Raw genomic sequence first — 12036 nt, forward strand, 5'->3', positions numbered from 1 at the left:
GCATCGTTTTGGGAGCTAGAAGAGAGAGAGACGAGGAAACTAAATCTTTTTGAAGGCTAGTGTTTCATTCCTGTCAGTCCCTCTTGCTGTCTCTGCTGGGCAGTGTCCATGCCCACCTCTGCCAAAGCTGGACGCTGCCGCCATCTGTCAGGAGCTCTTCAGTGCCGTGGACTTCTTGGCATGTTTGCGCCGGGAGAGTGTGACACGCCATTACCAGACTCAAGCAGAAAAAGAGGGGATGTATCACACGAGGCTTCCAAATGGAGGAAGATGTATAAATCGTGTAAAAACAATAAAAACAAAGTGAGAAAACGTTGTTGGACACCTGGTGACTGCAATTATAATTTCAGATGCCCTCATCTGCCCTCTGTAAAGACCAAGACACCCCATGTGGGACGAGGTAGAAGTGCAGCGGTCAATATCATATGGGATAACTCGCTGCCTTCTCCCACATCCGAGAAGCTGAAACAACCGCGGCCCTCTGTAACAGAGCATCTCAGTTCCTCTTTTGTCGTCGTCACAGTTTGTGTTCGTTTTATGGACGTTTATGGAGCTGTTAGTGTTAAAATGTCATCTTAGACTGGACGAGAATCAAGACAGATGTACATTTTCCACTCTCCTTTCCCATGTTTTGTATTTGTGTGTCTAATTGATTATATGCATCTACGATGTGTGTTGTCTGTTGTATTCATGCTATTATTTATCAGACTGTGTCACTGCTGTGTGTATTTTCTATATCCCTCCTGTCAGTTCCTCATTGATCTCAATGGCCCAGTTGGCACATGCTAACAGCAGACAGGGATACAAGAGAGCTAGCCATTAGTCAGACGCAGCCTGCACATTATCCCTGAGCACATGACAACAGCTGCCTTGTCCCAGCACAGGGGCAGAGTTGTAAGTGAACTTACTACGTCATGAAGAGGAGAAGAGGAGGAGAACAGCGGACGGGGGGATGTTAGTCAATGCATAATAGTCCACAGAGCAAATAGACTGCATGTGACTCACTATGGGTGGGGCCTTCTTTTGACAGAGTATTTTAGTGTGGTTTCCAGGCGGGGCATCCTGGTGACCCAGAGATCTACTGCATGAAATGTGTAACAGTGGTGTCCTGGGCTTGAAATCCAACCAAACACATATGCTGCATGTCATCCCTCCCTCTCTCTCCTTATAATTCCCATTGCTTTCCGCTGATAAAAACCTAATTGACAACTATCTCAATAAATTGTTTCAAAAGAGCATTACTTGAATCTTGGCCACTTGGGAGCAGCTGAAGAAGCTGTAAATACAATATTGATGTATTATCACCTCATGAAGTTGTTATGGTGAACGTGTTAGCACACATCCAGCAGACACGGAGCAGCATAAGCCTTCATTTGAAGTCATGTTTTTAGTCTCTCATTTTGGCTCTGTTTTGGTCTCCACCAACCTCTTAAGCCTAGCCATGCTTTATATCTGGATCTGTTGGGGAGTCTGTGGGGAGCGTGAACACGTGCCGACAAAAACATCGACAAAAAAGACAACGCTACGCCAGTGTCACTTCTCACGTAAGTTTTTGTGACAGAGAGGCTATAAACTCAAACAGATACATTTCGTGGAAAGTTTTAGAAGTTTATTCTTCAGTTCTTAGTTACAACGCTGCAGGTCTTGCTCTATCTCTCTGTCACACATACAACTAATTAGTCGCGTCATGACCGCTAAGACCCAATCACGTAGCGAACGCGGGTGTCTACGTCATTGTTTCCAAACGTATGCGTTTACGTCGTCCACACTAGGAGGTAACCCCGGAGTTTTAAAAACCGGTAGCACTAATGTTTTTGCTGAAAACAGCAGTCTGCAGTGTCTGAAATCAATTCCGATGAGAACCAAAACAATGAGCTGTGTGCTAAAAAAATGCTCCAAAAAGCTGAAGTGAACTGCAGAGTTGGTGATAATTCTCTCTGGTTTGGTCTCTTTCACATCACACTTAGTCATTTAATCGATTGTTAATACAAATATGCAGCTTTACAGAATTTATCAAACAAAAATCTCAAAACCGCTTGTGCAATGTAAGGATTTCTTCTATGTCGAAACAATAAACTTTCAACTGTTTTCTTTATAATGAAATAAACAAATGTTGGTAGCCCTAAAGATAATCACTAATATGGATAGTTGATAGTATGGCTCCATCGTGGCCCTTCTCTGTGACCATGGTGATGTTATTTTTTTTGTCAATCTCCTCTCATCTGGCGATTACAACTGTCTGTTTGGCAGCCTAGTGCGCAGCAGACTGAGGAGTATGAAGCAAACACTGGCCTACACCACCCTACAGCATGGTGACTGCCAGTCGCAATAACAACCAATTAGAGTCAGGATTCATGAACAAATGGAGCATTCCCAGAAGGCCCTACTTCCCCCGCTTTAGGCTCTTCAGCTGAGCTCATTGTTGACCATGAAAGGAGGTAATTTAAGCCAAGCCAATTGAATGACTATGCAATGACTCACTCTGCATGTGGTGAGTGCAAACATTGTGAGATGCGAGAAAAGAACCAGGACAAACTTTACTTATCAGCCATTTTCAGCTCAGGTTACAAATATGCAGATTTGTTCAGGTGCTCAGCAGCGTACTGGGGTGGCTGCGATACGGCGGTCACAGGACTTAAAGATGTCAGCGAGTGGGTGGTATTCCTGGTATTTGAAATCTCTTTCCCACACAGGTGTATGACAGAAGCAGTGATTTTGCCCTTCATCATGCAGTACTTTGAGACAGAGACAGAGTCCTGCAAAGGTTCAGTTTTCCAAACTCAGCTGTGCCGAGAAACAACGGTGTGCAAGATGGCAGAAAATGAGTGGGCTTACCACTACCATGTTATTGAATGGTTGTCAGCACAGACATGCTGTTTTTGCAGGATCCTGTGCTTTCCTGTACAGGAAATGACTCAGTGATATGAGGCTGGAGCTCATTCCTGGAGCCCTGTGATAGCCCATATGGGCATCAGGGGAGATTTCTGGACAGCAGTTCCCTTTAGGGAATGTTTTGGTACAGATGTCAGTAAACCGAGTACCAGTATGGAACAATAGCACTTTTAGCGCCAAGGAAAATGACTCAAACACAACTCTGGTGAAGTAAAACCACTGCTCAGTTCAGTGAAAGAAAGGAATGACAACATATCTATATTAATCTACACTACTTTACAAGATAACAAAAAAACATGTTGATCGAATGAGACCAGGATCAGGTCATAGTGTTGGAAAAGTATTTGCTAATTCAAGAAGTTCTTCTAGTAAGTAGACAGTAATTAAAGAGTTGCATCAATGGCAGACACTGCTGCTACAGCACTATGTCAGCACCATAAAAACAGTTTTGTGTACAGTATTTACAGTGCATTCTACATTTTACGTACCACCCAGCATTGCACAATACAGCATGTCTCACCATGTCTCAAACTCCACCATATTGCGCTGAATAAAGGAGTGCTTTCACTGCAATCCGGAGGCCACACCATGCGTGTGGCGATAAAATGGCAGAGACGGGCACAGAGGCAGGCACAGACACCGGCTAGCTTGCAGCTGCAGAACACAAGGCATCAGAAAACACAAACGAGGGGGCACTGCGTCCGAGCCAGCACTCACTGTGTCTGTCTTAAAGTAGAAGACATTTGGCTCTGCCGTGCCAGGGCCAAATGAAGACTGAGAGAAAAACGCCACCTCGAGCACAGGCTTTCAGATGGAGAATGGAATTTAATCTCATCTCCTGTGAACCTTGTACTTTTCCACTCAGGCTCTAGGAGAAGGACCCATGACAGTTGTTTGTGCCAACTAATGCACACATTAGTTATCACATTTGGCATTTTTGAAAGATTAGACATTAGCTTCAGTAGGATAACATGGTTTGGAGAACAGGAATAAAAGCTCAGTAATGTCCCCCAGTGACTCATGTTCAGAAATGTCTCCAAAGAGCTCTTCTTTTTTGGTCATTTTTCATTTAGATATGAAATATAGATATAATGAGTAGAGAAATGTCACCTGCGTTACATGCTGTTCTCTGTCATATAGTCTTCTAAGATAAGCAGTGACATGTTTTAGAACTGGATAGAAAAAAACACCCACAAACTGACCTGTGAATCTTGCACTCACAGGAACAGCATCACTGAGAAGTGGGTTTCTGCTGCTTCCTGTCTGTTAAACCACACAAGAAAATGTCTTCCTCTGTGTAAGAGCGGAAAGTTCTCAACTCCCCCTCCTTCCTTCTCAAACAACATGATATTACTCTGGTAGATATGAGGCTTGTGACACAGGTAGCATTTCCAAAATGAATAATATAGTTACCAGAATTATCTCCAGGAGTGACGTAAAAGATAGAAATTATTGTGACGATCATATCTGCAAATGTGAAACCATTAGAAGTTTTCACACTTCACATTTTCTAGCCTACTACACACAGGTTGGTTTAATGACAACAGGGCTCTCAAAGCCACGCCTGCCATTTGCAGACATCTCTTCCTCACAAGGCACGCAAACACAGACAGCTTTACTAACGCCCCATCCACACACACACACACACACACACACACACACACACACACACACACACACACACACACACACACACACACACACACACACACACACACACACACACACACACACACACACACACACACACACACACACACACACACACACACACACACACACACACACACACACACCTTACTGGGCCCCATGAGTCGGATTTACAGAAACTTCAAAGTTCCTGTCACACAGTTTTCTCTTGTAGGTCAAAACACGAGTGTATACGTGTATCAGTACACAAACTGCAGTGTGTGCAACTAGAGCATCCCGCAAACCTTTTACGAGCCACTGAGAATAACCACCCTAAAGCACGGAAAAGTCGTTCATTAACAATGTATAAAAAATTCCATCTGTTGAACTTATGCTCCTGGTTGGTATGTACAAACAAACCTGGATATGTATCATGCAAATCCTTCAAAACTGCATATGCCATTAATTTCCATCCTGAATGCTGTCTTACCAGCTGAATACAAAACTAGCTTTTGCCACAGAGAAGAATGTTTCAATTTAACAGATGCAGCCCATTTGTCAAACCCCCCCCAGCGGCCTATTTCTATTATGTGGCAACAGGCCACATGTCACACATAGGAAGAGACATTGAAGTTGTGAAAACAGGACAGGAAATTGCAGCAAAGTTTCAGAAAAGACATTTGCACCCTCAAACATCACAGTATGAAGTATTCTTCTGCAGGCCACAGTCAAAGCTGGTACAAGACAGAATCTATTGTTTCTTATGGATCTATTTATTTTATATGTGGTCATATTACAACCTGCTTTTGAATGGACACTTCTTGTCATGCATGTGGACAAGCAGCAACTACATATTGACACTGTCCAGGTGTCTCTTTTATTAAATCATACAGCATACGCTGTTTCTGGCTCAAGAAGATAGAAAGGAAAATGTCAATCTATTAAGTGAAACCAATATGAACCTAGAAGCAGTTTCCCTCCCTACAGCCTCTCTTGTGTCTCAGCTCAATCCCGTTATTTCAAAATCACGATTCCATGTACAAAACACAAAAGGTATATAAGATAGGATAAAAATCATGCAAGTCTGTGCGTGTGTCAGTTGCCTCACACTGCCCCGCTGAATCCTTTCTTGCAGACATATTTGAAATGCTTCTTCCAGACTCTGCTGCTGTTTTGGCTGTTGTGTGGGAGCAATTTGATGCATGACTAGACTAGAAAAGCTACATTCTCCCTTTTTATACAGTAAGCAAGCCTCCCACTGCATTAGACATGTACAGGAGGCTGGAGCATAGAATAAACTCTCTGTAAAAGAAAAAAAAAAGACAAAATATGACTATACAAACTCTCCAAAGACATATTAACCAAAGCTAAATTCAAATCCTGAAGCGTTTCTAAAAACAGTGCTACCGTGCTGCATAATGTTCCTGCCTCGCCACACGCCCATCCCTGATGTGTTTACATTCATACCAATACCAACATGTCACAGCACAGGTATACTGGCAGCAGCAAAAGCAAGAGAGGACATCAAATACCAGCGTACTCTCAACCAAGCCTGAATAAAAACAAGGACGACTTTCCTGTTTCTTTCTTGAACTATACACCACAGAGCCAATTTTACCCTTGATACCGATTATGTAACTTCCCACAACAGCTAATTTTCCCGAAGGGAGAAATTTCAGGTTGGAGCTTTTGTTCGCTGTGAACTTTGCCAAAATTCTTTGCACACCAACCTTGCAGCATACGTGTTCAGATGGAGCACTGAAATCTCAGGGCTCCAGGTCTGAGTCAAGGCTGAGAACAGGGGACCCAGCTGTTGCAGAGGAGGCTGCATACCAAACAGGTCTGGACACAAGCAGGCTGAAGTGTCCACCCATAGTCAGGCATGCAGCATTACGCCTAGAGAGGGAATAAAATCAACCAGAGATGAAATAATATCATTTTTCTCTGTCGTGTCATGCACTTTGGAGTCACGCTCTTCTTAAAATGATAGTTCAACATTTTGCGAATTATGCTTATTTGCTTTTTAGATGAGAAAAACTATGTCACACTCACATCAGTAGAGCAAATATGTAGATAGAGCCAGCAGCCGGTTAGCCTAGCTTAGCATAAATACTGGAAACAGGGGTCAAAAGTTAGATAGTTAACCCCATCCCCCCTGTAAAACTGAAGCTTGTGGATTTTACATTTAGTTTATTTGTCAAAAGTAAACACACACGTTTAACATATAAACATAACGTATTATCTACTGAGCTTCAAAAGATGTCGGGAGGTGGAATTTGTTTCTTGTTCGACAGAGCCTAGGCTAGCTGTTTCCCTTGCTTTAAGTTGTTATGCTAAGCTGAGCTAACCGGCTGCGGCGGTATCAATCTTCTCAACTAACTCTGCAAGAAAGCAAATAAGTGTTTTTCCAAATAAATGTAATTATTTTTTTAAATCCACTATCAATTCTATCGGCCAACAATATTTCACACTTCATTCATTTCTAGTATGTATGATAATAAGTCCTTTGTGGGAAAGGAACACTATGAAAGATGCTAATTTGCAGCTTTGGCAAAGCCTTTTTCAAGATCCCTGCAGATCAAGCTTCAGTTTAGCAGCTAATAACGACTAAATCAACTCTTCTCATCTGATCCCTTGTAAAGCTTCACAGATAGGACCACTCACACTGAGACAGCTTAGCCCCTTCAAGAGAGCTTATCTGATTTCACACCATTGGATACTAGGTTAGTGTGGTATTAGGTATAGCTGGTCAATGTCTCTAGTCTTGAAGCCGGTAAAAGTCTGCCACATTCCTGGATCTCAGGACAGAAGTGCTGAGTCATGATGTCAAGTGCGTACTTCAAATGGGGACAAAAACTGTTAAGTCATGTGACTGAACTAACAAGCCTAAACTACAACTCATGAGGTCATGACGAATGTTTGGATTGCATGGTTTAGGTATTACATCATAACTTGCGCCACAGTCAGTTGATCTTGACATCTTGACATGTTTTGTGTAACTATGTCTGTTCTGCTCTACTAATAATGTAAAAGTTAACAGTACTAATCCCAATTATTTTCATTTAGATCATTTATTTCAGCTGAAACCATCAATCAAAGGTTCATTTCACCTCTTTGGAGAAGTATTTGAGCCTGTGCAGGAAGCAGAAGGACAGTCGGGTCAATATTTGAGAAGGCTTTATGAAATACACTCGTTTATGATAGTCAGGAGGTGGGGTGGGTGCAGGAGATGAGGACAATAAACTACCTGGCTACAGCGACAGACGTGCTCAATCTGGTCCTATAAGAAAATATTTACATGGTTGTATTGTTTAATCATATTGAGGATAAGTAATAATTAAATGTTGGAAGTAGAAGAAGATAAGAGTTTAATATAAATAACTCTAAATCTATTACTTTTTCAGGAGGGTACATCCATTATTAATGACTTATGTACGCGGGAACCTTTGCATTAATACTACTTTGAATAAAGAGGCCTGACAATCAGTCTCCCGAGGGGCTGGGGTTATGTTGTTCTGACGAGAATCACAATGCAAAAACTCAAAGGTAAACAAGGAGTGGCTGTTGCTTAGAAACAAGCAGAGGGAGAGGGCTAGTAAAGTACGCTCAGTGGTACAAGAAAGAGAGAGACGGTGGGCCTCATTCAGCTCAGTAAACTGCTCTAACTGGATGAATCAAAAGAAATCAATTGGAAGATGCTGGTATTTCATCACCGATAGCACTATTGCAAAGTTACAGCTATAGCTGTTGTCCAAGAAACATGATGTCAGATACTTTTAACAAAGCTGATATGATGTGAATGGAGCGACACTAATGACCAGCGCTCATGACAGTCAAGAAAGAATAGTTTAACATTTTGGGAAGTGCGCCTTTTCACTTTCATGCCGAGAACTGGATGAGAGCGATCGATAACACTCTCTTGTCTGTACAGTGGATAAGAAGCCAGAGCCAGGAGACCGTTAGCTTAGCATAAAGAGTGGGAACAGATGGAAACAGCTAGCGGGGCTGATTCCAGAGGTAACAAATCTGTCCGGCACATCTAATTCCCTTAAATCAACATGTAATATATTTTTGTAATCTGTACCTGGCCAAAAAGTTGTACGGCAAATCACTGTAAAATCACATTGGTTTTTGTATGAATTAACCAAACAAGATATTAGATGTTGCTTTAATAAACTTTGGATGCAGTGGTGGGCAAATTGTGTTGCCTTTAGACATGGTCCCGCTAGCTGTTTCCCCCTTTTTACATTCGTCATGCTAAGCTAAGCTAATCAGCTTCTGGCAGTAGCTTTATATTTAACGGACAGATGTGAGAGTGGTGTCAATCTTGTCATACAAATCTCCGCAAGAAAGCAAAAAAACATATTTCCCAAAAAATAAAACAACAGAAAAAACATAGAGAGAAAAGTGAAATGTTTGTCAGCTATTAAGCAAAAAAAAAAAAAGGATCTGCTTGATGGGTAGATTTCTGAAGAAATGAAAATGTCACTCTAGAGTTACTATCCTGTCATTTCTGCCAGCAGCTCTGTATGTGTGTCTGCACCGACATGTTTTGTGGCATTTATCTGTCAAGCCTGTGGTTCAGCCCCTTATTTTTACTCACATCGTGTTCGCCGAACCAACCGCATGACAAGACAAATTTTCACAGAAAGGGCATCTTTGTGCCTGTAAATGTGGCTCTTTGAGGCTCAATGTAAGCTAAATGAAATGCCTGAGCTTCTGCAACAAGCATTTCATTTCTGGTCATTGAGCCTTTCATGAACACGCAGGCAAAGTTGATGAAAGAGGAAAAAAAAGACATTCAAACAGTATGGAAGCAAAGCATCTTGGAAAAGGAGGAGAGGTCTCAAGACAAACATAAATAAATTAAGCAATAAATTAACTTCAGCTCTGTCCTCCATAACTGAAACCTTTCCACTCACACAGGAGTTCAGCAGATCATTTAAGTGCTGGCGTCATTATGGGCATGGCCAGTTTTCCATATAACAGCCTGCTGCTGAGGCTTCTAGACACAGACACCACTGCAGCTGGGTGTCTGGGTCCAAAGCCTCTGCAAACCATGTGGGCAATCAATTTCCCTCAGTGCCTGGGTCAGAATGCCTCTTTGTACCAAGTGATACTGCATTAAAGGCAACATGATGTTTAAATTAGCACGAGGGAGTGTTAGGGAGTTGGCAACAGAGTATGTCCAAATGTACCCCTTTTTTTTCCACCATGTTAACTCAATAAGGGTGGAACCCACATAACTGGAAAGAAAAACATTGCAGTGTGAATGTATTTTCAGGCCACTGTATTATATAGTAGAGTGCTAGCAATTTATAGCAGTCAGCTAGCTGTATCATATTCCCGTATCTACAAATTACCGTACAGAAACAAATAACCGTGCTTCAAACAAAGACGGGGCCAACAGAAAGCTGTAATGGAAATTTTTACAAGGTTCTGCATGCTGCTTTTATCTGGCACAAAATAAACCTGCACCTCAAGCCTGCCTCCACCCACACAAACACAGTGACAGATAGACTTTCATCAAGACATGCATCATCACGATTTTCACAGTAAAGCAGTACACAAGAGAACATAATTGAGTATATTAAAAAACTCTAAAGTTAGTTAGTATGAACTGCATGCTTTCAAAATGACGAGTCACTTCAAAAAATAGAATCAGAACAGTATGAATGTTGGTGAATGTCTGGTAGTTCATAATTCATGAATAGTGTATATAATCGTTCCTTACTATCTGATGGCCTCATCATCACCTGAGTTATATGCTATCCACTAACAAAAGTCAACTTTTTATTTAGAAATGTATAGGAAGCACTTTGCATTTTTTTGTTGGGTAAATCCAGCTCCTTTACTTGAGTAAAAGTATCGTATCAACAATGTACAAATACTTCAATAAAAGTAAAAGTCCTGCATTCAAAAATGACTTAAGTACACATTAGGGCAGCAGAATAACATTAGTATTTGTTTTGTATGTAGACTAGTAGCTGTAAAAGAGAACAAAGTACAACATTCCCTTTTAAATGTAGTAGAAGCATAAAGTACCATTTGGAATTAATAGTAAAGTAAAAGTACAGCAGTTGAGTTAACGTACATGAAACCCTGTGTTGAGGCTAGACTAGTGGACCTATTTGCAGCCATGTAAAGGGGAGACTGTTGCTTTTGCCAGCACAGAATTTGTGCCCTGACCGGCATGGTACGTTGCATAACCAGGAGTGTTATCAAAAGGTGTGACCTGATATTCCACATATCATCTCTCTCTCTCTCTCTCTCTCTCTCTCTCACACTCACAAACACTCTCTCCCTTTCTTTCTCTCTGTGTCTGAAAACATGACACTCTTGTCTTTCACCCATTCCTTCTGAGTCTCATACAACTCTTTTAAGGCTTCTAGTAGGACTGTGTATTGGCAAGAATGTGGTGATACAATACATCCCATGATAAAGGGGTTACGATTCAATAAACTGAAATATATTGCATTACTGTAAGCAAGGCAATACACTGCAATTTTTGTATTTCATTTAAGGAAAACTGCCATCGTACAAAGAACAAACCACTAAGTCTGACTAACGAAAAGTTAACTTTTTTACACCACCAGAACAGTGGGATCTACGTTACGTGACTGTAACATCCAACATCATAGCACTACTTGTTGTGCAATCTGAGACACTGTCTGCCACGAATCTTTGCATGTAAACTATTAACTAAAAATCGATATTGTTTTTGAGAATTGTTAAAATATCACAAAACATAATATCGCGATACTGAAGTATATCGATAGTTTCTAGTGGATTTAAAGCAGTTTTAATGTGATAAATAAGAGCAAAGGACTCTATCAAAAGTCTTGTCACTTCACCATCAACAACCACTAATGCAAAAATTTAAATATCTGAAAGACCTAAGCCAACCATTGAATATTCTGGACCGTCATCATCAGTTTTGTAATCACTGAAAAATCCGGTATTACATCACATCCTTTTAAGTTCTCAGTAAATAAGTCTGAGGAAAAACACAAGAGGAAAAAAGTATCATCCCTGCTCCTCTGAAATGAAATCTGTCTGGACTGGGCTCCGTGTTCAGATGTGATGATCACAGTTCTGGCTTGTTGAGTTCTGCCAGTCCCAGCATGCTCTTAGTATGAGACAGTTGCAACACGGGACTTGCTCAATCGATTTCACTTTATTTATCAAGGGAGGGTTTCCTGAGTGTAGACCTGCAATTTATTAACAGACACACAAGTGGCTTTGGCCTGCTGGGTGTAGCTATGCCTGGAGCACCTTGAGACACAGTATGTGCCTTGCTCAGTGGCACCTTGACAGTAGCCATAAGGGCAGAGGAGATTGTTACACATTAACTTTCCCCACCCAGTTTTTTCCAGCCGGTCACAGGAGTTCAAACTTCCCGTCACAAGCCCACTTCTTCAACCTTTAAGTCTTCATCCACTCCAGAAAAAGAGAGTGCCATGGAAATTAAAATGTCTCAGAAGAAATGGAGAAACTGACAAGCAAACATAATGC

General features: G+C 41.4%; 1 protein-coding gene across 6 annotated transcripts in view; it reads right to left on the reverse strand.

Moving 5' to 3' along the window:
• The window catches only part of elf1 (E74-like ETS transcription factor 1), a 37463-nt gene that overhangs the window by 12605 nt on the left and 12822 nt on the right, over nucleotides 1-12036 (reverse strand). The window contains exon 2 of one of the 6 annotated variants that reach the window (XM_076103088.1): nucleotides 6252-6417. The exons of 4 other annotated variants lie outside the window; for them this stretch is intronic. The gene's annotated coding sequence lies outside the window, so the exon portion shown is untranslated. Of the gene's footprint in view, nucleotides 1-4305; nucleotides 4526-6251; nucleotides 6418-12036 lie in introns of those variants that run through there. One more of the 6 variants, XM_076103090.1, reaches the window with a different exon arrangement.

Source organism: Anarhichas minor, unplaced genomic scaffold (genome assembly GCF_050575085.1).
Source record: "Anarhichas minor isolate MPS153535 unplaced genomic scaffold, ASM5057508v1 ptg000028l, whole genome shotgun sequence".
NCBI classification, from domain to species: Eukaryota; Metazoa; Chordata; class Actinopteri; order Perciformes; family Anarhichadidae; genus Anarhichas; species Anarhichas minor.